General features: G+C 40.3%; 1 protein-coding gene across 2 annotated transcripts in view; it reads right to left on the bottom strand.

The window, feature by feature from the left end:
- FAM8A1 (family with sequence similarity 8 member A1) overlaps positions 1-24,666 on the bottom strand; it is a 731,350-nt gene that overhangs the window by 16,683 nt on the left and 690,001 nt on the right. The gene's annotated exons all lie outside the window — the stretch shown is intronic.

Raw genomic sequence — 24,666 nt, 5'->3', positions numbered from 1 at the left:
TGTAGGCTTGTTGCCATTTTTTCTTGGTCTGTATTGTCTCAGAATGTCCATTTCAACCAGGCTGGACTATAAAAAGATAATATAAACAAAGGCCTACAATTTACTAACTGTTTTGGTTGCAGCTATATAATTCCATTGTATACTGTAAAACAAGCCCTGATTCACACACACACACACACAAATGAGGGTCATTCAAGAAATAAAAGAAGCATTGCTGTTACAGATAGTATATAAGATGACAGTGACTGACATTAATCCCATTATGTCAATGGAATGGGAAAACACTACTTCCTTGTGTCTATCATGACTCGTATAATATAATGCAGACTTGAAATGGATTATGGGAAAAAAAGAAAGGCTTGAAGAAAAATAAGATCACATTGATATGTCAAGCCCTGTTGACAGCCATTTTGCAGAAAACATATTAAAATTCTATAAGACACAGAGTGAAATGTTAAAATAACTCAGAAAACAGAGACAGAGTGAAAAAAATGATTTTTTTAGTTCTAAGGTGGAGTTTTCCTTTAATACCAAGCTAGCTCCTAAAAAACATTTTCAGGCTTTCCAATGGTAGTGTTTAGGAATACTAGAAAATAATGTCCCTGTGTTCCTTTCCTCACCAGGAGTAACAGAAGCATTAATCCCAAGCTGATTGCTGAGATGGGGTTTTTAGGCTACCATTGATTGGTAGGCTTACTCAGATTTCTGCGATTTCTTAAGTAGGATGGAACAAAATGGATGGATACTCTTTGTGCTCCACTGTGTTCAAAACAGTGGGAAGATATGAGAGACTATCTGAAGTTATAACGGTCTAAGGGGACAGCCTTCCTAGTCTGAATACCTAGTGCTCACTAGTATCTAGTATGACCAGACAAGATAAGACTAGGAAAAGCTTCCAATAAATGTAAAAAAAAAATGGTGGGCTATATGATGCTCGTGCACTGGTCCAGTAATCAAGGAGCCTCAATCCTCAACACTAACACCAGTGAGGGATGTGCACACTGGGAGGATGACAGGTACACACATACAGTAAAGTACAACTTCCCTTAAGAGCACACAGAGATCATAATCAGTTTGGGGCTGGTTTCTCCCTCTCTCTCCAGATCCCCAATAAGACTCCCCGCTGGCACAGCTATAGGGTCCAGATCTGAGCCGAGTGGTCAAGCCAAAACCTCCAGCACCCTCTCTGTCCAACCAGTGCTTCGTGTCCCAGCCCAAGTAGCTGACACACGCACACTTTGAGATTTGATTTATATACAAACACACAGAAACTCCTGGGGAAGACTGGCACATGTTCTCCAGCTATGCCCCTTTCTGCCCAGACTATACAGTAGTACCACTTGCCACCAATCACTCTTATCAGCTACTACACAGGCCCTTACCAAAGGGTGTTCACGTCTACTGTGCAATGTTACTATTATCCAACTGGTAAGTGTGACTAAGACTTGAAGGCTATTTAGAAGTGATTTGTACAGTATCACCAAATACATGCAAGTACTCCAAGAGCTTATATATCTGTAAGCAAACCAGCCACAATTAAAAGGTTTAAATATATTTAATAATAAATAAAAGCACAAGCCAATACTCATTAACTCAACACAGTGACAATAGAGAGCTCACAATCACAGGGAATACTTTAAAACAACACAGCAGGGCAATTTCACATAAAAACAGGAGACATCTAACTAATCTTGCTATATTCCTATCTATCTCTGAGAGAAACTATGTTCTAAATAACTTACTTACAGAGCAAGGCAAAGTGTTGGTGATGTTTTCAGATACAGAATAAAATAATAAATGCCCTCACTTTCTCTCTGAGATAGTTTTTAAATTAATAATACACATTACTGCTGAATCATCTCAGAGTACATTATTCTTGTCACCTCTGCCTAAGTTTCCCAGGCTATTAGGAACTTAAAATTTAATCAGTCTCTGTTAAAAGTACTTATCTTTTAGAAGCTGACACCTCTCTCTTAGAAGCATGGCTGAAACTAGATGTCATAAAACAATTACCATGGAAAACTGTAATTACCTCTGTTTCCAGACAACAGAAAGAAGCCCCTAGCCTAGACATCCTGTCTCTTAGCTGAAATAAACTAACTGTATAACACATCATAAAACTCTTTATTATCAACTTATATTCTTAGAGTTTTGCAAGTTAACTCTGTATGTCCAAGTTTCTACTATGAAAGCATACACTTGCATTGACATATAGTTTATACACATTTCTGCTCTTTTCCAGCAGGGTGCACTGTGATTACAATCTTGAAGCTCAGTAGAGAACATATAGTTTTCTTACATTTTTAAGGCAAGCATACAAATCATATTACTACTCACAAATGACATAGAATTATTTACAAAATTCTATCTTGCTGGGCAGGCAGTGTCACATTTCTATATAAATCATATTAATATTTTCAAGCGACATATAATTATTTACAAAATTCCAGCTAGCTGGGCTGGCAGCATCTCGGTTGATCACATTTCTCCCCCCAACAAGAAGTCAAGCTGTTTTTTCAAGTGACCCTTGAGAAACGTTGTTTGAGAGGGTTGAGTCTATCTGGGAATACCTTACCTCATTCCCTGTCTTGAGATTCCAGTTACCTTGGCATTGCTGACCCCAGTACCGTGCTGCACTGTCCCATCATATACCTGCAACTCTAGGCTCCACCACAGTAATTTGGGATTTTCCTGGCTGGCTCCCTGTAGCCATGGATCCCCCTCAGACTCCTCCTGCCTTGTACTGCAAATACTTAGCACAAGTGCCTCCCTATCATGGTAAAATTTCATCATGTTAACATGGTACAATTTGTGCTCCTGCCTAGCAGTTAAACTAGGTAGTTAACATCACTGACCTTCCTTACCAGCTTGTAGGGTCCTCCCAAACTGCCTGCAGCTTGTTGCGTCGGACAGGAATGAGACCCATTACCTGCTGCCCTTACAGCATACTCTCTAGCTCGAGCATTCCTGTCATACCAGACCTTTTTCTGCTGTTGGGCTTCTGCCAGGTTCTCCTGGGCCAAGCCCATGAGTTATGAGTTCACTGAGCCTTGTCCTGAGGTTTAGGACATATACCATAACAGACTCCTTGTGGGATTCACACACACACTCCCTCTCATCTCAAATTAAATCTAGAGGTCCTTTCACCCTATGCCTATACAACAACTCAAAGAGTGAAGGACCTGTGGATTCCTGGGGAACCTCTCTGTAAGCAAATAACAGATCGGGCAAATATTTGTCCCACTCCCTCTTAAACTGGTCTGCAAATGCCCGTAGCATGAACTTGAGTGTAGTGTTTAACCTCTCAACAAGATCATTAGTCTGGGGATGGTAGGGGGTGGTCTTTTGGTACTTCACACCACAGTACTTCCACAGACAAGCCAGCAGGTCTGACATGAAATTGGCACCTCTGTCAGTCAGTATTTCTTTTGGGAAACCTACCCTGCTGAAAACCTCTAACAAAGCATTTGTCACCTTTTCCACCTCAATGGAGAACAAAGCCACTGCCTCAGGTTATCTTGTAGCATAATCTACCACTAGGATATATGTTTTCCCTTTGGAACTTGGGGTAGTCAGTGGTCCCACAATATCCATAGCTACCCTCTGAACTTACTCCTCAATCGCAGACAAAGGCATCAAAGGAGCTCTCACATTGTCTCCTGCCTTGCCTACCTTTTGGCACTGCTCACAGGTCCTGCAGTACCCTGTTACATTTCCCTAAATCCCAGGCCAATCAAAGTTCTGCATAATATGTCACTTTGTACTTTTTATACACCCATATGACCTGCAAAGGGAATATCATGGGCTATGGCTAGAAGTGCCAGATGGTAGGCTATGGGCACTACCAACTGCTGTATTTGTCACACTCTAGCCCTCCCTCAGGGGTCCACTCTCTATACAGTAATCTTTTATTCCAGTATACAGAATCCCCCTTCTGTTGAGAATCAGGTGCCTTACTAGCTACCTCTATCCAGCCTTGCAATGTAGGGTCTGAGACCTGAGCCTGTCTCAACTCTCTCTTTGTAACACTTTCCAGCTTCCCTTCCACAGGAAGTCTGGAATCCTCTGACAGCGGTGCCTCATTGTTAGCCTGGGTACTACTACTCCCACCTCTGCCCTTGCAGTCACTCTGTCCAAGGGAACGTCAGTACCCACATGCAGCTGTGGTTCACCTTCAATCTCACTGCTATAGGGTATCTCCCTCCCTGAAGTAACCACCTCACCAGTCCTGGCTGCAAGTGTGTCATCTGTCTGGGACTCCCCCCATGCTACCAGACCCACATGCTTGTCTCCAAGCCTGACTGCGTGTAACTGCATGAACACATGGTACTGCATTACCAAAATCATTCCCTATCAAGACATCTGCAGGGTGGTAGTTTGGTATCCTTGTTGTCTCAAGACAACCTACTACTGGCATTTTGCCATTCCCACTTACTGACTCTCTCGCATTTTGTTCCCCACCTTGTCTCCATGGACATCTATATGCTACATGGCCACACTGGCTGCATTTAAAACATTTAACCCTAGGTCCTGGATGTGTACCTGGACTAGTGGCTTCCTTTGCTACTGGCAGATTCTATTAAGGCTGTCTGGGCTGCCCACCATGGCCTCCTTTAGACCCATGAGCAGCACTGGGTGTCCCTTTCCTGTGCAGTGATGTCCTGCTTACTAGGTATCAACAACTCATCTACAGTAAGGCACTGTCTATCAGCTAACCAGATCCTCATGTCCTCAGGCAAAGTGCCAGCCCTTCAAAAGTAGTGACCTGACATCCACTCACCCATCTATGAAAATAAGTGCTTAGTTCAGCAACATATTCGCACACACACACTTTCATCTGCCTTGCGTCTATGCTCACAAAACTTTTTCCTATAAGCTTCAGGTGTTAGCTTAAAACATTCTAGCAAACAGTTTTTTAAAAGATTATAATTTATTTTATTTAAGTTTGATGACCGGGGAAGTCCACTGGGCCAAAAAGAGCCCGTTTTCAGTGGAGGCCCAGGGAGAAAAGCTCCACAATAATTGCAAGTTACATTTCACATGTTACAAAAGGACATAGTACATACAGCTAATTAAACATTTACAAATAAGCTCCATGATATTTGCAATTGGCTTGTCACAATGTTACTAAAATAAAAAGACATAATTCAATAAAGAAATTTCAACATTTACATAAAGTGAAAATTTTTGTTATAAAGTCAATTGTAGGTTTAACATTTCAAAATATATAGCTACTAGCCATTAGTAGGTTAGAAAAATATTATGCATGGAGAGGGTAATAGTATAATTGAGATTGGAGAGTATAGTACAATAGATATTAGAGAGAAAATTAGTTTTTGGTAGGGGAGGGATTTGTTTTGGGTGGGATGAAGCAATAGTAGAAGTAGTTGGATGAGTCAGTGGCAAGGTGGAATGAGGGGGGAGGGGTTTAAGTTGGAGCGTGGCAAGGGCATTCCCATTTGGAAGAAAGAAGAGAGAGTAGCTGAGATTTGAAATTTGTATGGTTAGGTAGGTTGCGTAGGTGTGTGGGGAGAGAGTTCCACTGTTTAGCTACGGAGAGGGACAGCAGTAGACTGCCAGGAGGTTGTGCAGGTTTGTGGACCTGAAGGAGATTTTGGTTTTTGGATCTGAGTGAGTGGTTGGGAATGTAACGTGTTAAAGAAGTAGCGAGAGCTGGGCAGTTGGCAGGTTTAAAGATGAGCTTGTGGGCAATGGTGAGTTGTAGGTAACTGAGGTAGTTGGGTAGTTCAAGCCAGTTGAGGGTGAGGAGGGAGTGGCAATGTTGGGATGAGTTTTTTGAATTGGTTGCAAATTTGGAGATCTTGTGGTAGCAGGATTCAAGTTTGGCCCGAAGGCCAAGATGGAGACTGGTGAAAAGAGGGGCACCATACATAAGGGAGGGGAGTAGGAAGGTGGATGCAAGAGTTTTAGAGGTAGAGGGGCTTAGGAAGCGGTTGTGCCTGTAGAGGAGACCTAACGTTTGGTGGGTTTTCTTGATTGTGGAGCAGATGTGGGTGTCAAATTTTAGTTCTTCATTAATAATGATGCCAAGAAGCTTGGTGTTGGGAACGATTTCAAGGAGGGTGTTGTTTTGGCTCTGTATGGTGAATGTGGATTTGTCAATGGAGTTTTTAGTAGGGGAAAAAACATTAGTTTAGTTTTATTTGGACTTAGTGCCAGATGGTTAGACTGCATCCAGGCTTCTGTTTTGGAGAAGGCTAGTTGGGTTTTTGCTAGGAGCTTGGAGGGGGAGAAGGCCGAGCAGATGATTGCAGAGTCATCTGCATACTGGATGATAGAAGAGTCTGGGATAGATAGGTGAAAGTTGTTAATGAATAGGTTGAAGAAAAGAGGGCCAAGAACAGAACCTTGTGGGACACCTGTGGGCGTGGGAAGGAAGGGGGAGGTCGAGGTTTTCCATTGGACAGCTTGTTGGCAGTTGGACAAGTAGCTGGAAAACCAGGCGATGGTGGTAGGAGAGAGGTGTAGGGTGGAGAGTTGGGATATAAGTAGGGTGTGTGAGATGGTGTCAAAGGCCTTTGACATATCTAGGAATAGTGTGGATACAAACCTGCCTGAGTCACGTTCGAGGTTTATGGTTTCAAGAAAGGAAAGAAGGGCAATCATGGTGCTGTGGCCAGGGCGGAAGCTATGTTGGGTAGGAGAGAGGAGATTGTTTGTTAGGTGTGCCATGAGTTGTGCTTGTATTGTTTTCTCTAGTACTTTAGAAAGAGGGGAAAGGATGGCACTAGGCCTGAAGTTGGTGGTATCTGTATTTTTGCCACCTTTGTGGAGGGGGATGATGTAAGCATGGCGCCAGGTAGAAGGGATGTAAGATTCTTGTATGGATCTATTTATAAGAATAGAGATGGGATAAGCAAAGCTGTCTGCAGATTGTTTGAGGAAGGTGGTGGAAGGTTGTCAAGTGCATTGCAACAGGTTTGAGTTTGTGAAATCTTTTTATAGTGCTTGTGGGGATGGGATTGAGGCAGAAGGATGTGGAGGAAGGTTGATGATGGGGTGGTGGTTGGGGCAGGAGGGGGTGGTGGTGGAGGAGGGTGGGTGGAAAGGAGGCTGATAGTTTAGCTATGGAGTCTATGAAGAATGAGTTGAACTGGCTGGCTGTTTCAAGGTTGGAGAAGTTGGGGTCTGAGCAAGGCTTTTCTTTGTTGCCAGAATGCAGCATGGATGAGATGGAGTCCCAGAACTTTTTTGTGATTTGTTGAGTGCAAGGACTGGAGTTTGGAGTAGTGGGCTTTGCGGTCTTTAATTATTAGTTTTTTTGCAGAGTTTCGTAGTTGTTTATACTCTAAGAGGGTGTTAGGGTTTTTATGTTTTTGATATTGTTTCCATTTTTTGTCCCTTTGGTACAAGGCTAGTTTAGTATCTTTTGATAACCATGGGCAGGGATTGGTTTTGATGCATTTGGTTTGGGGGGGGGGGGCTTGCAGATTGAGAAGGATTAGGAATGAGTGGTTAAAGTAGGAAATGGCATCATCTAGATGAAGAGTTTTTAGAGGGGACCAGTCAGTATGCTTTAAGCATTCAGAGAAAGTTAGAGGCTTGAAAGAGGAGAGGTTGTGGGTTTGGATGTAGTGGTGTTGTTTACGCAGTGGAGATGGGAGACGGTCGGTGAAGGCTGGTAGGTGATCGCTGAGAGGATCAGTAATTTTCCGGCTTTGGTGATAAGGTTTGGGTGAGTTGTTAGGATCCAGTCAATGATGGTACCAGAGATATACGTCAGATAGTTTGGAAAGAACAGTTACAGCTTTACCATGGAGTAAGGGGGTCAGACACTGTACCCAGAGCCCTTGGTCAGCATAATATTGTTTACATACCCTCTCAAACTTATGAATGAAACTATCAAAATTACCCCCTCTGTAAACTGTGGAAGAAATTTACTGACTTTTGTTGCTGCTGGGATTTGGTTACTCCCTTCCCCATTACCTCCATGACTCTGCCGAAGAGTCAGCATCTCCTTTTCATGTTACCTCTGCCTCTCCTTCTCCTCACCTTCCAGGCATAGCAGTTTCTCATTCTCCTCAGCCTGCAGATGTTGCAGTTTCTCATTTTCTTAAGTCTCTAGATGCTGCAGTCTTTATGCTGCTTCTATTTCCAAACGCATGGCCTCCAACACAAGTCTCTTTAGCTCCAGATGGATTTTTAATCCCCTGTAGAAAGGTTGAGCTGTCCATTCTCTGAGTGTTGTACATTTCCACGGCCAGTCTGTTCGTCCTCCTGGTTGCTATTCTCATATACAGCTGTGATTAAAGCTGCAATCATGTCTGTTTCAGTCAGGTTTCCATGCACCAGTCCTTTAGCCTGGCACATCTCAGCCAAATGGCTCCTTGTCAGCTTGCCATACTAATCGGCTGACATGCTTGCCTGCTCTCCCTGACAAACTAAGCTAACAAAAGAAATAAAACAATTGTGATATGAACTCTGAATGTTCGCTGCAAGACTGATTTAGAGTGCAAAAACACCTTCAGTGATCACTGTACACAAGCTACAGGAATTCACTATCCACACAGAACCCGGACCGAAATACAAAAGGTGGGGGCATATCCATATTCAACAAGGATACCCACACCCCCAGGTTAGTGGCAAAGCACAATGCTTCAGACATCATCCACGTGCAACTAACAATGGACAAAACTGCAATTCAAATTGTAGCTTGCTACAGATCACTCACCATGTCCCAGGACCCCCATTCCACATTTCTGGAAATACTGGGAAATATCAAACACTCTAATATTGGGTGATTTCAATTACCAAAACATTAACTAGGAGAACTACTCAAGTACTAACTCCCTTGCCCAACATTTCCTAGAATTTACAAACTCAAACACCATGGGTCAACTGGTCAACACTCCCACCAGAGGTGACAACATATTGTACCTGGTCATCACCAACATGGGTGACCGGTGCTCCACACCGGAGGGCAACACCTTGCTGGTTAGATCTGACCATAAACAAATCGCTTTGGATATCCACATTCCGCCCCCATCCCCGGACAAGGAAATCACAGTGAAAAACTTTTCAAAAGCAAACTTCATGTTACTTAAGACTTAAGTGGAAAGTTTCAAAGCCCCCATGCTAAAGGATAACGTTGTCCAAGCTGCAAAAACCTTTACTAATGCATTCTACAGGCACCTACAAGAATGCATGGATCATGCTATCCCAAGAAAAACCAAGACTCACTCCACCAAGAAAAGGAAACCAATCTGGTGGACTCCTGCCATAAACAAGCTATACAATAGAAGGAGGAAACTAGTACAGGAAAGAGTAAAATCCCAAGAAGGGAAGACATCCCTAATCAGTATCAGCAAGAAACTATGATCCCTCATAAAATCATCCAAGGCAAGTTTCGAAAGAAAAATTGCCAAGGACTCCAAAGATAAACACAAGGCATTCATTAGCTATGTCAAGAATCTAAGTGGCAATGCTCAGATCTGCTCAGAGTTAGTGCAGAATGGTACAAAATACACTGAACCAACCAATATTGCCAACATCCTGGCAAACAGGTTCAGCACAAACTTCACCCCCCCTCTCACCCCCAAAAGGGCCCATAACCATACCAGAAGAATGTACAGCCCCTGAAATCACAGACACTCAGGTTAAAACAACCCTCTCCAAAGCCAAAAACACAGCATCAATAGGACCAGATGGTGTCCCAGGCTGCGTCCTACACAAGCTCAAAGACGAACTAACCCCTCACCTAAACACACTGTTCAAACTCAGCCTCTCCACAGGTTACGTACCCATAGAGTGGCGCACAGCAACGGTTATTCCGCTCCACAAAGGTGGAGCCACAACAGACCCTGGGAACTATCGCCCTATAAGCCTGACTAGCTTGGTCTGCAAGGCTATGGAGCCCATCATTATGAAACTCATTAACAGAAACATTGGGAACCTCCATACACTGGACCCTACCCAGTTTGGCTTTGTTAAGGGCAGATCATGCTTCCTAAACCTGGTGGACTTCTTTGAGACACTTACCAAGGCTATAGACGAGGGAAAGGTGGTACACACAGCCTACCTAAACCTCGCAAAGGCCTTCGACACCATTCCCCATTCTGGTATTATAGACAAGCTCACTAGTCTGAATATAAACCCCTATGTCACAAGATGGGTTGCCAACTGGCTCACGGACAGATCCCACATGGTAAGAGTTGCGGGAGCTAGGTCTGACTTTAAACCAGTTACAAGTGGCATTCCCCAGGGCTCAGTCCTAGGACCCCTCCTGTTCGACATTTACTTCTCAGAGGTACAGGCAAGCACAGGAGGACTATGGCTGACCAAGTTCCCAGACAACTGCAAACTAGGGGCTATAATTGACTCTCCAGCTGACCCAGACATCCTCCAAAAGGGTCTCGCTGAGACGGATACCTGGTGTCAAAATCATGGCCTCAAGCTAAATGCCAAAAGGTGCATAGTCATCTCCTTTGGAAAAAACAAAGTACCCACAAACTACCACATAGGTGGTAGTCCCCTAAATACAGAAGACGTAATAAGGGATCTGGGGACCCAAGTAGATTGTAATCTCTCCTTTGCTAATCACATTGCCAAAGTGGTTAGAAAATCCTTCTATGTGGCCCACCTTATCACAAAAGGGTTCGCATCCAGATCAAAAGAGGTCATTGTGCCCCTCTACTCATTGCTCATCAGACCCATCATACAGTACAACGCCCCATTTGGGATGTATCTTACAAGACACCTGCAACAGCTGGAAAGACCACAGAAGTACCTCACCAAGAGGATCACTGGCCTCAGACAGATAACCTACGCAGCTCGACTGAAGAAACTCCAGATGTACTCGGTTGCATACCACCTACTCAGAAGAGGTGATTTCTGCCTGACATACAAGGCCATGTCCAACCCAGAACTGATGGACATGCTCCACCTAAAGAAAAGCTTATCCCCACGAACCCCATGCTCTAGGGATCTAAACCTCACCACAACAATAAATAGGACGTGCTGGAGGGATAGATTCCTGTCCCAGAGACTTCCCATGCTCTGGAATAAGATTCCAAACTACATTAGGCAGAGCTCCTGGCTAACACTCTTCAAGAAAAACCTTGTAGAGTGGATGGGAAACAGAAAGTTTACCCCGAGGATCACTTCAGTGGCTCTGCTGGACAGAGGCACAGGGAACTAATCTAAGGGGGCAGTGAAAGCCAACACATTCTGGCTAGGCTTATAAATGCCTTCGGGCAGATAGCCTAGTACCTACCTATGAACTACAAGCCAATTAGTATGTGATGTGGCTAACTCACCACCATCAGCCAATTAATATGTGATGTGGCTATCCAACCACTGCCAAACAATTAATATGTGATGTCTGTGCACTGGCCCAGTAATCAAGGGGCCTTAACCCTCATCATTAACACTAGTGAGAGACGTGCACATTGGGAGGATGATAGGTACACACACAATAAAGTACAATTTCCCTTAAGAGCACACAGAAATCACAGTCAGTCAGGGGCTGGTTTGTCCCTCTCTCTCCAGATCCCTAATAAGACTCCCCACTGGCACAGCTATAGGGTTCAAATCTCTGGCAAGTGGTTAAGCCAAAACCTCCAGCACCCTCTCTGTCCAACCAGTGCTTCGTGTCCCTGCCCAAGTAGCTGAGACACACACACACACACACACACACACACACACACACACACACACACACACACACACTTTGAGAGTTGATTTATATACAAACACACAGATACTCCTGGGGAAGGCTGGCACAGGTTCTGCAGCTATGCCCCCTTCTGCCCAGACTATATGGTAGTACCACCTGCCACCAACCACCCTTATCAGCTACTATAAAAGCCCTTATGAAAGGGTGTCCAATTCTACTGTGCAATGTTACTATTATCCAACTGGTAAGTCTGACTAAGACTTGAAGGTTATTTTGGAATGGTTTGTACAGTATCACCAAATACATGCAAGTACGCTAAGAGCTTATATATCTGTAAGCAAACCAGCCACAATTAAAAGGTTTAAATATATTTAATAATAAAAGCACAAGCCAATACTCATTACCTCAACATGATGACAATAGAGAGTTCGCAATCACAGGGAATACTTTAAAATAACATAGCAGGAGAGTCTCACATAAAAACAGGAAACATCTAACTAATCTTGCTATATTCCTATCTATCTCCGAGAGAAACTATGCTCTAAATAACTTACTTACAGAACAAGGCAAAGTGTTGGTGATGCTGTCAGATCCAGAATAATATACAAAATGCCCTCACTTTCTCTCTGAAATAGTTCTTAAATTAATAATACACATTACTGCTGAATCATCTCAGACTGCATCATTCTTCTCACATCTGCCTACATTCCCCAGAATAGCAGGAACTTAACATTTAACAGGTCTCTGTTAAAAATACTTAACTTTTAGAAGCTGACAGCTCTCTCTTAGAAGCTTGTCTGAAACTGGATGTCGTAAAACCTTGGAAACCTGTAATTACCTCTGTTTCCAGACAACAGAAATAATCCCCTAGCCTAGACATCCTGTCTCTTGGCTGAGATAAACTAACTTTATAACACATCATAAAACTCTTTATCAACTTATGTTCTTACAGTTTCTCAAGTTAACTCTGTATGTCCCAATTTCTACCATGAAACCATACATTTGCACTGACATACAGTTTATACACATTTCTTCTCTTTTTCCAGCAGGGTGCAATGTGGTTACAATCTTGAAGCTCAGTAGAGAACATATAGTTTTCTTACATTTTGAAGGCAAGCATACAAATCATATTACAGCATACTGCATTAGTTAAAGAAATATATTTTGAGTACAACAGCTTACAGGCACACTTTGGCTGGATAAGAGACAGCTTTTTGTTAAATTCTAGCCATTTTAGACTCTAAAAAGATGTGAAATGATGCATCCTGCCATGATGACCAGTAGCAAACCTAGCTGTCCTATCCTGCTGTAACCTTTTTCAGTTTTATGTAAAAATGTAGACTAGCTTGTTAATAAAGGTACTGAATAAAACAGAGAAAGTAACTACATAATTGATAGTCAAAGCCTATCACTAGTTGACAAAAAAGTTTTTGTCCTGTAAAGTTGCACAGGTTTCTGGTTTGTTCTAGCCCTAAGAACAGGTACATGCTTATTCACACACCACCTGGTTTATCTGTGTCATAATAAGCAATTTTGTAGCGATATCATCATCTATAGTTGAGTAAAGAAATTAACTAATTAATCCTTCCTTTGTAAGGGGAATAAAGACCACTGACTTAGTTTTGCCTACACTAACATAATACCCTACTTAACTGGCCACACTTGCATAGAGTCACAGATATCTATGATCAAAAATAGTCTTTAGCAGACTTGCAAGATGGCTGCACACTGAGCAACAGTTTAATTATAGCTCTCTCAGTGTGGAAACAGAAACTCAGCAGAGAAGATCAGTAGACTTGTGTTTATGGGTAATATTCAGTAACTGGCTAGTAAGTGTACTGCCTGGATGCCAGGAAAAAAGAATTACAGAGGACTTGGAAAAAATCAGCTACAAAAAGTGAGGAAGGAACACTGACTGGGGGAAAGTTTTGCAGATGTTCAGCAAAAAACAATGCAACCTCCAGACATGCATTTCAGTAATCTACAGGAAGATACAAGACAACTACACACAGACCTGGTTAAAGTAAATGAAAAATTGATGGGAGTATATCAACACAAACAACAAAAAGCTGGAAAAATGGAAGAAGCTTTAAACAAATATTCAGATGAGGTGATAAAGCTAAAAATTACAGTTCAAAATGAAGAAAAGGCTGGCTGAATATGAGACTGCTCAGGAAGAGATGTTTCAAAAAAATAATAAAATTAGAGGGCAGAGTATGTAGGGAAAACCTGAGATTTTCAGCTATACTACAGAAGCTGGAAGGAACAGACTATATTCATTTTATGAAAGGAAATAGGAAATTCACCCCGGGGATCACCTCTGTGGCTCTGCTCGACAGGGGCACAGGAAAATAATTTTCTTGGGTGGCAAAAGCCAGGGTACCTTTTTGGCTAGGCTTTGTTTTGTTCAGTTAATTATGTTAGTAACATGACAATAATTGTACATTTATATGATATATATTACTATTGATATAGTAGTATTTCTTATGTGCACTAGAGGGCGTCATTAGATAAAATATATAAAGGAGATATCAATGTTAGTTACATACTTTTACTTTTTCAAGTTTGGTTGCTGAAGAAGGCTTTTGCCGAAACCGGTATAACCATACTGGTGTATTGCTGACTATCGGTCATGGAATAAAAGTGTTTTGTAACAAGCCACAGGAGATGTTGGGTGCTGGCTTTTTCTTTTTTGGTTGGATATATTACATAGCCGTGCACAAGCAATTTGTGCAGGTACTTTTCCACTGGTAGGCTGATAGCCTAGTACCTATCTATGAACCTATGAAAGCACAAATAGGTAACTGGACTTGTATTCCATAGCAGGAGTTGTTAGCTGAAAGGGCAAATCATATGTATGCTATAAACCTGCTTATGAGAAAGCAACCTAGGCCTTTAACAGTAAAGATGCAATCCTACCAGCAGGAGTTGATTTTGACAAAACCGAGGCAGAAGGACAAAGTACTAAAAGTGGGAGACTGCAGGGTGTTTGTGGAGAATGATTACTCACTGTGTACCAGGCAGAAGAGAAGCAAATTTATTCCACTACTCAGGGAATGTTGAGACGTAAGTGTGAGATTCAAACTGCTATACCCAGCTGTCTTCAAAGTATTCTTCCCTGGAGGGACAAAATCATTTTTGATGCATGCTAAGCAGGAAATACAAAAAGTTTGTCCAAAAAAGTGAGCTGTAAAACTGAAAGAGATTTTGGTTCTTATTCTTCTGGTAATAAAGACTACAGAGAGACTGTGCCTGTGAAACTTTTTTCCAATGTTTCATCAGAAAATGTTGGGGTAAAGAAAGGGATCATGGGAGTTGACTAGAAGAATCGAGAGTATGTTGGAAATTAAGCACAGACAGGAATCGGGAGATGGACAATAATAAAACCAGTAACTTAATGTGGGATTACAGTGCAATAGTTGTGTGTGTGAAATATGACAAGAACAAGAAAATCTGGAAATACTGGATTTTTTCAGAATTTGTTGGATTTGTGGGAGAATCTAAACCATATGCTCTACTTCATGACATTAATGTTCAAAAATGCTTTGGGGAGGGGAAGAGGAGGGAGAAAGTTAAATGTAAGTAATGATTTTTTTCTTACTAGCACTATTTTTGTGGTGTATGGTTTTCATTGCATTCTATAAGGTAAAGTTTTCTCAGTTATTTTTAAGTGTAATGCGGGTTGTAAACAGGTGCTGTTTTTTTCTTATCTTTCTCACTTCTCTTTTTTCTTGTTCAGTTTAAGAAATGTAGGCAATGCAATGAAAAAAAAGCCTTGCTAAAAGAGCATGGGAAAAAAACTGGATTAAGATCATTGGACTGATTTAGCAACAAGTTTTAAGAGTAAGAAAGTAAATGAAAAACAATACTGAATATTATGAGGCTTTTTTCTAAGAAATACAAGTATGCTCACAGTAGCAATTATGCAGCTGGTCTTCAGGTTTCCATGGAAACAATCTGATAAAGAGAAACTAACTGCCTGGTTCTCATGTCTCCATGGAGACAATCTGATAAAGAGAAACTGGCTACAGGCTGGTGGAGAGTGATTGGCTGAAGAAAAAAACTGATAAGAGAAATTGGCTAGGACATAATGTTCTCAAAGCATTCAGTGGTTTCCCAGCTGGGAGAGATATAAAGAAAAGACAAAACCAGTTAGCACTTAGTAGAAGCACAGGCTGCACCATGTGTCTTAGCATGTTTAACCTTTCTTTTAGGTTAACTCAAGTCTGTCAGTTTGGGACCTTTGTTCCTATTAGGAGGGTAAAACTTCAGTATCTGAAGATGTACATAGTTTTGTGTATTAGCATTAAGTTAATTGGTTTTAGGGGGTACTGGGGTGTTTTTTTGTTTGAGAGCTTTCAATAAAACAACATGTTTTGTAAGATGTGACATAGGCTCAAATGGATGTGACCAGAAACAACTATATAAAAGTTCAACCTGCCAAACAGTGTATGCATATAACACAAAGGCTGGAACCAGACATTTAATAAAAAAGGTGTTAACACAATGATGCTTTCTGTAATGTCTTTAAATGTCGGTGGTCTCACAGATCAATACAAAAAAGAAAGAGTAGTGAACTACATTAAAAAAATGCAGAGCGCAAATAGCTATGTTAAAGGAGACACTCGGAAAGAACTGAGCACGTGAATTTGATAAAGAAGTGTTTTCAGGATGGTTACTCAGTGGAATACCTGTGACAAAGGAGAAAGAGAAGCATTTATATTTATTGCAAGAGGAGTTCCAATACCGACAGAAGAGGACAAAAAACATAATAATGGCAGATTTGTAGTGCTAAGGGACTACTTACTGGCAAGGGAGGAGGATTATACTGGCATGTATTTACATCCCACTTAAAACTGCTATAATGGAGCTTAAAAGACCACTATGTGCTTCCACACAGTGTTCCTCACTTCTGATGAGAGTTTCACCCCGTCTTTTCAATGTTTCAGTGTAGAATACTGCCAATGCTATAGGAAATGGTAACTCTGTTTTTTTAGCTTCCCATGACTGCATCTTTGGTAATGTGAGCCATCTTCAGCCTTAAAACACTCCTGCGGTGCTGCTTAGAGCATATGGCCACTGGAATAGCTCAGTAATAATGCCCCTCCTTTTTTTTCTTTGTTTTAATGTTGCAGTTGAAGGACTGCCCAAGGATCATCCTGCTCCATTTCTTTTGACCCAGAAATGCCCCTTCAATTAAGTATGCAGGACCTTTAAACCTGTAATAAAAATCAGGATGCTGTTTAACTAGGGGGAACTATTTTTCTCGTTCCAGTTGCTGGTGACATTTATTTTATTGATGGATTTTTCCCCGTATCTGCAGAGCACGGAACTGCTGTTCTGGAAATCCTGGTAGCATTTTACTTGAAGTATACAGGTATGCCCTCTGCTGTCCTTGGTTATACGTATCATCATTACAACACTTTCTGGGTGCTCTTTTCTCTACCAGATGTGACTAAATTCATTTTAAAAGCGCAGTAATGCAATCACTATCACTAAAGTTGTGATTGCATTAAAGACAGCATTGTATTGTATTATTTCTCTTTTATTTACTGAACCCTGTTATGGTACAGAGCCTGTTTATACTACTAATTTACCTGCCATTTTGTGTGAGGAATAGTGAGAATGACTGCCCTAATATGTCGACTTTCATATGCTAAGTCTGAAATGTTTCTTTGGAGAGTATTACCATCTCTCCGAAGGGTGTATATCTGTGAGTTTGTATCTTTAAGTATGTGGGTTGTAAACCTATTGGCAGAATTCTTTTTTCCCTTAAGCACTTCGCATAACTATAGCTGTGACAGTTGACCATAAAGCAAGCCCAAGAAACAGTTACCATTTTTTTTGGACTATAGTAGAAGAGAGTTTTCTGCTCCTCAGTGACAGGAGCATTAACAGTAACTTGTTTGGGCCATTATCTACTGTGGAAGAGAATAAATTATGTTAGCTGAAAGAAATCTGTTTAAAAGGTAAACTCCATAAGCTAGCATTGCTTGACAGGCATCTTCACATTTTTGTATTTTATGGTTTTATATATTGTGACATAAAACTCTAAATAGGGAATTAAACGATCCGGAAGGAAGCCAAATAATGTCCATATAAATGTTTAGAAGTATCAGAAGAAAATAACAGTTCAAGTTTACTACAAGGTAGCCAAAAAGATATAGGCAATTTGACTGCATTGGTCATGATGATGTCACAACGTGTGGTGGATTTAGCAACTAGACTGGACTTTTTACATGAATTGCAGTCACAAAAACATTGGGACGATAGCATTGCTAGTACCAGCCTAGGAAGGGTAACTTCAGCAGTGACTACCTTTACAGCTGCCGTCACTTCTTCCCCTAATGATGCTATTCTGGGCACAAGCACCAGTGTACAGTTGAACAATCAGGAGAGTACACAATGAGCTTGATTAATGGGGACAGCAGAGAAGGGACAAGCAAACAACCTCCTTGGGGCTTATAGGGGTCCACAACTTGAACAACTGGCTGAATGAACCAGTCAGTTTGAATTTTCAACTAAACAGCACAAATGGTGGACATCCAGCTGGAGGGAGTATTGACATTGCTACACAACTTAAGTCTAGGACTTTAAATTACTAAAACACAAAAAAATGCACTTAGAAATTGCATACTTCCGAGAATGTCTTAAAGAAAGTATAGTGCCGAAAGGGCTTTCAGTTTGGCAATACCCAAATGGACTGGAGGCAGCTTCTGTCTTCCATCAAGACCTAGTAAAGCTTTTTGATAAGCATGGTCTTTAACTCTTAGAACTTATAATGAAACACTATAAAAGTTCATCCGACAACACGGAGGCTGAAATTATGCACTTGGATCAAGAAATAAAGGCAGATAAGAGTTTTGATAGCTATCGGTTTGACTATGATCTAATTTTCACAAGTATAGACCAACATATCAGCAAACTACGAGAAACAAAGCTTAAAAAACTAAACAGAGACCATGCCCAATATAGGCGTGGTTTAGCTTATCCCAACCCATCCTTATCTCAAACAAGGAACTTTAGTGGCATAGAGAGTAACCACATCAGCAACCTGAGGTGCGGAGAGCACTAATGTAACGGAAATGACGCAAGTGAACATTAATGAGGGACATCAACGCACTCCTACTCCCAATACGTAGAAGTGAAAGGATTGCCAATTACAATAGGAACAACCAGGGTCAATCTAACCAATGATATATAGAGGGCCCAGAGTACAACCAAACGGCGAACTACCCAAACAACCAGCAACCGAATAATGAAAATTTTCACAACAAAGGACGGAACCACAATCCTTGCCAAGGTTATCAACAACAGAACAGCAACAGACAGAAGCAAACAAATGCTGGAAGTAAGGACTGATTTGAGTAACTTTTCTTTTTCATTACACAAAAATAATAGACTTGAGTTATTATACAACCGAGATGGAGAGTTTACTGTATATAATTACTCACTGAAAATGAACTTATAAAACTGTTGGCTAAGGGATTTACTTTTGTGCCAGATACAAATGCAGATGTAGCAAAAGCATTACTTGACTTAAAAATATCTGTTAGAAAGTTAAATTTAACTTTGAAGCTAGGCAACAAAAGTGTTAGAAAGGAAGAGTTTTATGTGCCTAGCAAATTCAATCCACCTTTGCATCCTATGTTAAATTTGTATGAAAGAATTTGTGAACTAGATTTTCGGAACTGCAGACTGAACAGAAACAACAAACACAGAAGTCAGAACATAAGTAGAGCAGAAAAAGTCTTGTTAAACGAGTGCCTCCCCGTTAGAGTTATGAAACCAGATAAGGGGGGAGGGGTTGTCATAATGAGTATAGATCTTTATAGTTCAAAGATGAAGGAAATACTTCAAAGTGACACTTATACTTCTGTGTCACAAAATGAAGTAAACATAGTATATGCTTGAATCAACACTTACATTAATGATATGCTTATAGAAGCTAAAATAGACATAAATACTTACAATTATTTGACTATGCCAGCACCTAGGATTCCTGCCCTATTCGGCATCCCAAAGGTCCATAAAAGCACTGTCAATCCACCAATGAGACCTTTAGTTGATGCTAGAAACTTCATTAAGTACCCTTGAGGAAATATGGTGGACACAATTCTTAAGACATACATCCAGGGAGAAACCCAAATTTGTAAGGACTCATGGAGTTTTTTGGCTAGTATAAATGATTTAGAATATCATGATGATTACAATTTTTTAACGGTAGACATTAGGGACTTGTATAAATCAATCCCACACACCAAAGGGATAGAATGCGTCTCCTATATGTTGAGGGACAACGGAGCAACAACTAAGGAGACGTCATTAGTAAAAGAACTGCTTGATATTACTTTATCTAATAACTACATAACCTTTGATAAGGAATTTTTCCTGCAAAAAGTAGGCGTAGCAATGGGGTCCCCATGTGAGGCGAACTTTTCAAATTTAGTAATGCCTACTGGGAACAGGAGTACATTAAAACGAACTTAAGATCAGTGAAAAGATATATTTTTACACAAGATTCTTGGACGATATCTTTTTCATTATCAAAGGGGATGTTATTACAGCAAAATAATTGGTGGACTATTTAAACAGTACCACTGAGTTCCTGCAGTTCACATATAACTTCAATCAGGATGCTATAGTCTACTTAGACATTGAAATTAAGAAGGACAGGCTCCAAGGCAGGTACATAGCTAAAATCTTTAGAAAAGAGACGTACTCAAATGCATTCTTGCATTTTCAAGTTGCCACCCATTTCACCAGAAGCGCTCAGTGGTAAAAGGTCAGTTGATTAGAGCAGCCAGAATGGTGACAATGGATGGCGACTTTCAACAAGAGTGCAACAACTTAAGAAATATGTTTCTAAAGCGAGGCTATCCAGACACTTTGATCACAGACTTAACTAGAGAAGTCAAAAGAAAAAGGGAAGATGGGACATATAGGCCGATTTTACAACAAAGGGCATCTTTGGTTAGTAGTAACTCCAACTTTTGCGACATCAAAACAGGACAAGTTAGGTGTAGTGATAACAACAAATTTCAAGAGATGAACACTTTCATTACAACATTTAACTTGAATGCACTGGACTTCAGAAACATTATTTATAAAAACTGGACCCTGCTGATAGAACAAACATCCTTAACAAATGACTACAAGAACCCTCCACAGACCATTTTTAAGAGAGGTAGGAATTTAAGAAGTTTATTGAAAACTCGTAGAAACCTGACAGTTAAAAACCCAGGTATGTTTACCTGTGGCATGTGGAACTACTGCAGGCACATGGCGACTGGACAAACATTTCAGGTCAACAACAAAAAAGTACTGTATAAGAAGGAAATTTACATGCAACTCAAAGACAGTAGTTTACATGGCCCAATGTCAGTCATCCCCAGCATTTTATGTGGGCAAAACTGACCATAAACTGAAAGACAGAGTATATGAACATCTATATAACATAAGGAGGGTTAAGTTAGAACATATCCATGAGTTTCCAGAACAGAATTTTAAATTCAAAGCGATAGATGAAGTCATTATGGATGAATGAGGGGGTCCGGCTTCTTTGATCTTAGAAAGATTAGAGTTAATATAGCAGCTGAGACTAAATGCTGGCAATACCCAGGACTAAATGAAATGTGTTCTATTCTTTGTGTTTTAAAGCCCAGTGAGAAGTCTAGTTAGATAATATAATTTGACTCAAATGAAAGAGTTGTTTTAAAAAATTCTATACTGGCTAAAGACATTGCATGCATGCAATTTTAGATAACAGAAATGTTTTAAGAGTAGCATTTACCTGCTTTTAAATAAGCTTCAGAAACACAATTGTTAATGTTGCTTAAATTAGGGGAACAGTTTGCATTGGTGTGTTTTGAACACATGACACTGGTTTTAGGATTTTTAAATGACTTGCTTGTTTAATGCATTTTATCTGAGGAAGTTCTAACATTTGTGGAATGAAAAGCACTTAATAAAGGACTTGTATTTGGTGTGCTACAATTTGGAATGTTTCTTTTAGCTGTTTTTGTTTTTTACATACATAAAAAAATGATCAAAATATTAACGAAAATAGTCAAAAACATTAAACTAACATAAAAATTAAGCATATTCATTATACAGAGAATAACAACATGGCATGCACTAGGCAAAAACAAATAGGTCAATGTTATATAGTTATGTACATCAAGGAATGTAAGTAAATTCAGGTATTGGAAAAAACAATAAAATATACATGAAGGCAGGAAAAACATAACAGGAGTAATTTTATATATATATATATATATATATATATATATATATATATATATATATGTATAGGGAAGAGGAAGGTAGAAGGACAAGTAAGTAGGATGGCCAGTAGAAGAAAAGGTAGGACAGAGGGAAGAAAATAGCATGAGAAGAAAGTAGAAGAAGGGAGAGAAGAGGGGAAATAGTGGTTAGAGAGTTAAGAGAATCAGGAGTAGCTGAAAGATTTTTAGGAATTATCAGGGAGACAATAGCTGAAGCAGAAACTAGATAAAAAAAATTATTTAGGTTTGGTTGGTAGAATTAAGGAATGGCAGACAAAGCAACTGAGCAGTTACATGCCCGGTTAGAGAGGAGATGATTGTATATTGCAGTTTTGAAGTTAGAAGGGCTTTGTTGTACACAAATAAAAAAGGTAGGTTATTCCATATTCTAGCAATGTTCCAGGAATATAAAAACTTACCTGCAGGTAATTTGGGTTTATGAACTTGAAGATGTTGGTGTTCAGATCGCAGAGGCCCAGTGGGGTTGTATATGGTAAGTAGGGAGCTAAGGGCAGGGCAGTCTTGAGGTTTATGAATTAATTTATGTGGTGTTGTGAGCTGAAGAAGTAATGGGCAGTGGGGGGAATTCAAGCCATTGTAATTTTTTTTAGGGCAATACAGTGATGAGTAGAGTAGCGACTGTTTGTAGCAAATTTAGCAATCTTCTTAAAGCAAGTTTCTAATTTTGTTTTCAATGAGGACTGCATGTTGGTTAGTAAAGGTATGCCATTGGTTAGAGAGGGTAGCAGGTAAGATAGAGCTAATACTTGTTTAGTTGGTAGGGAGAGGGACTTATTGTGCCTGTAGAGTAATTCAAATACTGCTCTCATAAACTTAAAAAGTTGCTAGAACAACACGGTATGTATTAGCAAGCATTTTAAAAGATATGAAGTTTGAAACTCAAATGCACATTATTTAGTGACTTCAGTCCTCAGAGATTTGCTACAAAACCACAAATTTTATGAGGAACAAACCAAATATATGATGACAAAAATCTGGACTTTATGGGATAATCTGGATAGTTGACAGGTACGTTCCCCACCTTTGCAAATTATGATCACTGTGCCCTGCCCTTTGTACATTGTTATCTTAGCTGCCTTTTTCTGATGCACACTGTGACCAGCCAAGTGTTGGCTTTTACTTTTACTGAGGTGTATCTGACTTTACTCAGGGCAAAAATTATTTTCAAGCCATTGTCTCTTTGCCAGTGCCACAGCACACTGTGCTGTGTCCAGCTAGCATGATCACCCCTTGCTGCACACTGCACATACAAAGAATATTTTTTGCACATGCACCAGGATCATACTGCGGGGCACAATCAGATTAATCCAGGCAGCAAAAGCTAGCCTTCAGCCATTATGACATATGCTCAATAATGGACAAGTGGATTTATTTACTGTAAAACCATTTTTATACCTTCTGTATCTGAATTACTCGTGTGTAGCTGAACAGCAGTTATTAATGTAACTCTGCATTTGCACTTGGGTTGTGGCTGAAAAGTGTCTACAAACAGGCCACTAACCTGGCTACAAGTTAAAAAATAATTACATAAACACTATAACTACAGCATACACGTCTGAAAATAGTTCACAAATCAGGTTCAAGTCAGACAGGCTGTTGTACCAGTCGCAGTTATCCAGGAATGAAAATTAGTCATTGTGTGATTCCTGAAGTATTTCTTTAGGACTCTGGAATCAAAGTAGTACAACCACTGTACCTAAAATGGCAAAGCACTACAAATAACTTTTATAAAGTGCTATCCCTTTTGCAATTTGCAGTACCTCTGAAGAGACAAAAGTATGATTGTCATTCTGCCAACTTGCCTGATTTAGACTTGGTTAACCATTTTTTTCCACTTTCTGATATATTCTCAACTTGCACCCACCAGCCACGTGGGCACTAGCAAGAAATGGAACCTCCATCTACCACTAACATACTGTTTTAAAATAGGTTACTCTGTGGGCATGGAAACGTTCCACTCTTTGGCTTTTATGCTACAGTACAGTACTTTCCTACCAATACTTATTTTCTGCTGACATAAACTGTCCATATTGTGGTACAGGCCCTTCTCTTCTCTTTCATTGGCTATTGATCAGTAAGCACAAAATGATCATATCATTATCAAATAGTCTTTTCAGTACCTTTGGTCTGCAGTGGTGCCAAGCTGACTCGTACTGAATCCCTTTAGATGGATGCCAAGTAATTAGTCAATTGTTAAGGGCAATTATTTTGTCTTGTAAGACCATCATGCAGTGCAGTATCTTGGCTTCTTCTGACATCTGCTCGATACGTTCCATCATGTCTGCCTGCATGGCTCTCTTCTGGAGGATATTTCTTTGGCAGTATAAGTGTGCATAATTGTGGGAATTGGTTTATGTTGGAATTGTGTCATTTAAAGCTGAAAGATGCTGGCAGGTGGTCAGAAGTGGGCAGGGGTATACTTGGATGATGAACATTGATTGTATTTGTTAGTTATGTAGAAATACCACCTTAAAATGTGCTAAGAATTACTGGAACCCATAAATAACTGCATTCCATTTAGCTTTTCAGTGTAACCTGCACAGTGTGTGTTCTGCGAAGAAGGCATACAGGACAACTAGTACTTGGCTGCCAAATGGCAGGACATGGTATTGATGTTTAACCTTACCTCTACAAATTACATTTTGTTATCCTGCATGACAAGGGTTGGTGCAGACGGTCAAGGTTGTGAGATGTAGTGCCTGTGTACAGGCTTTGATTCCCTTT

Source organism: Protopterus annectens, chromosome 3.part0 (assembly GCF_019279795.1).
Source record: "Protopterus annectens isolate FY-2018-M chromosome 3.part0, PAN1.0, whole genome shotgun sequence".
NCBI classification, from domain to species: Eukaryota; Metazoa; Chordata; order Ceratodontiformes; family Protopteridae; genus Protopterus; species Protopterus annectens.
Note: the sequence above shows the minus strand (reverse complement) of the source record. Positions and strands in the feature narration are given on the sequence as shown.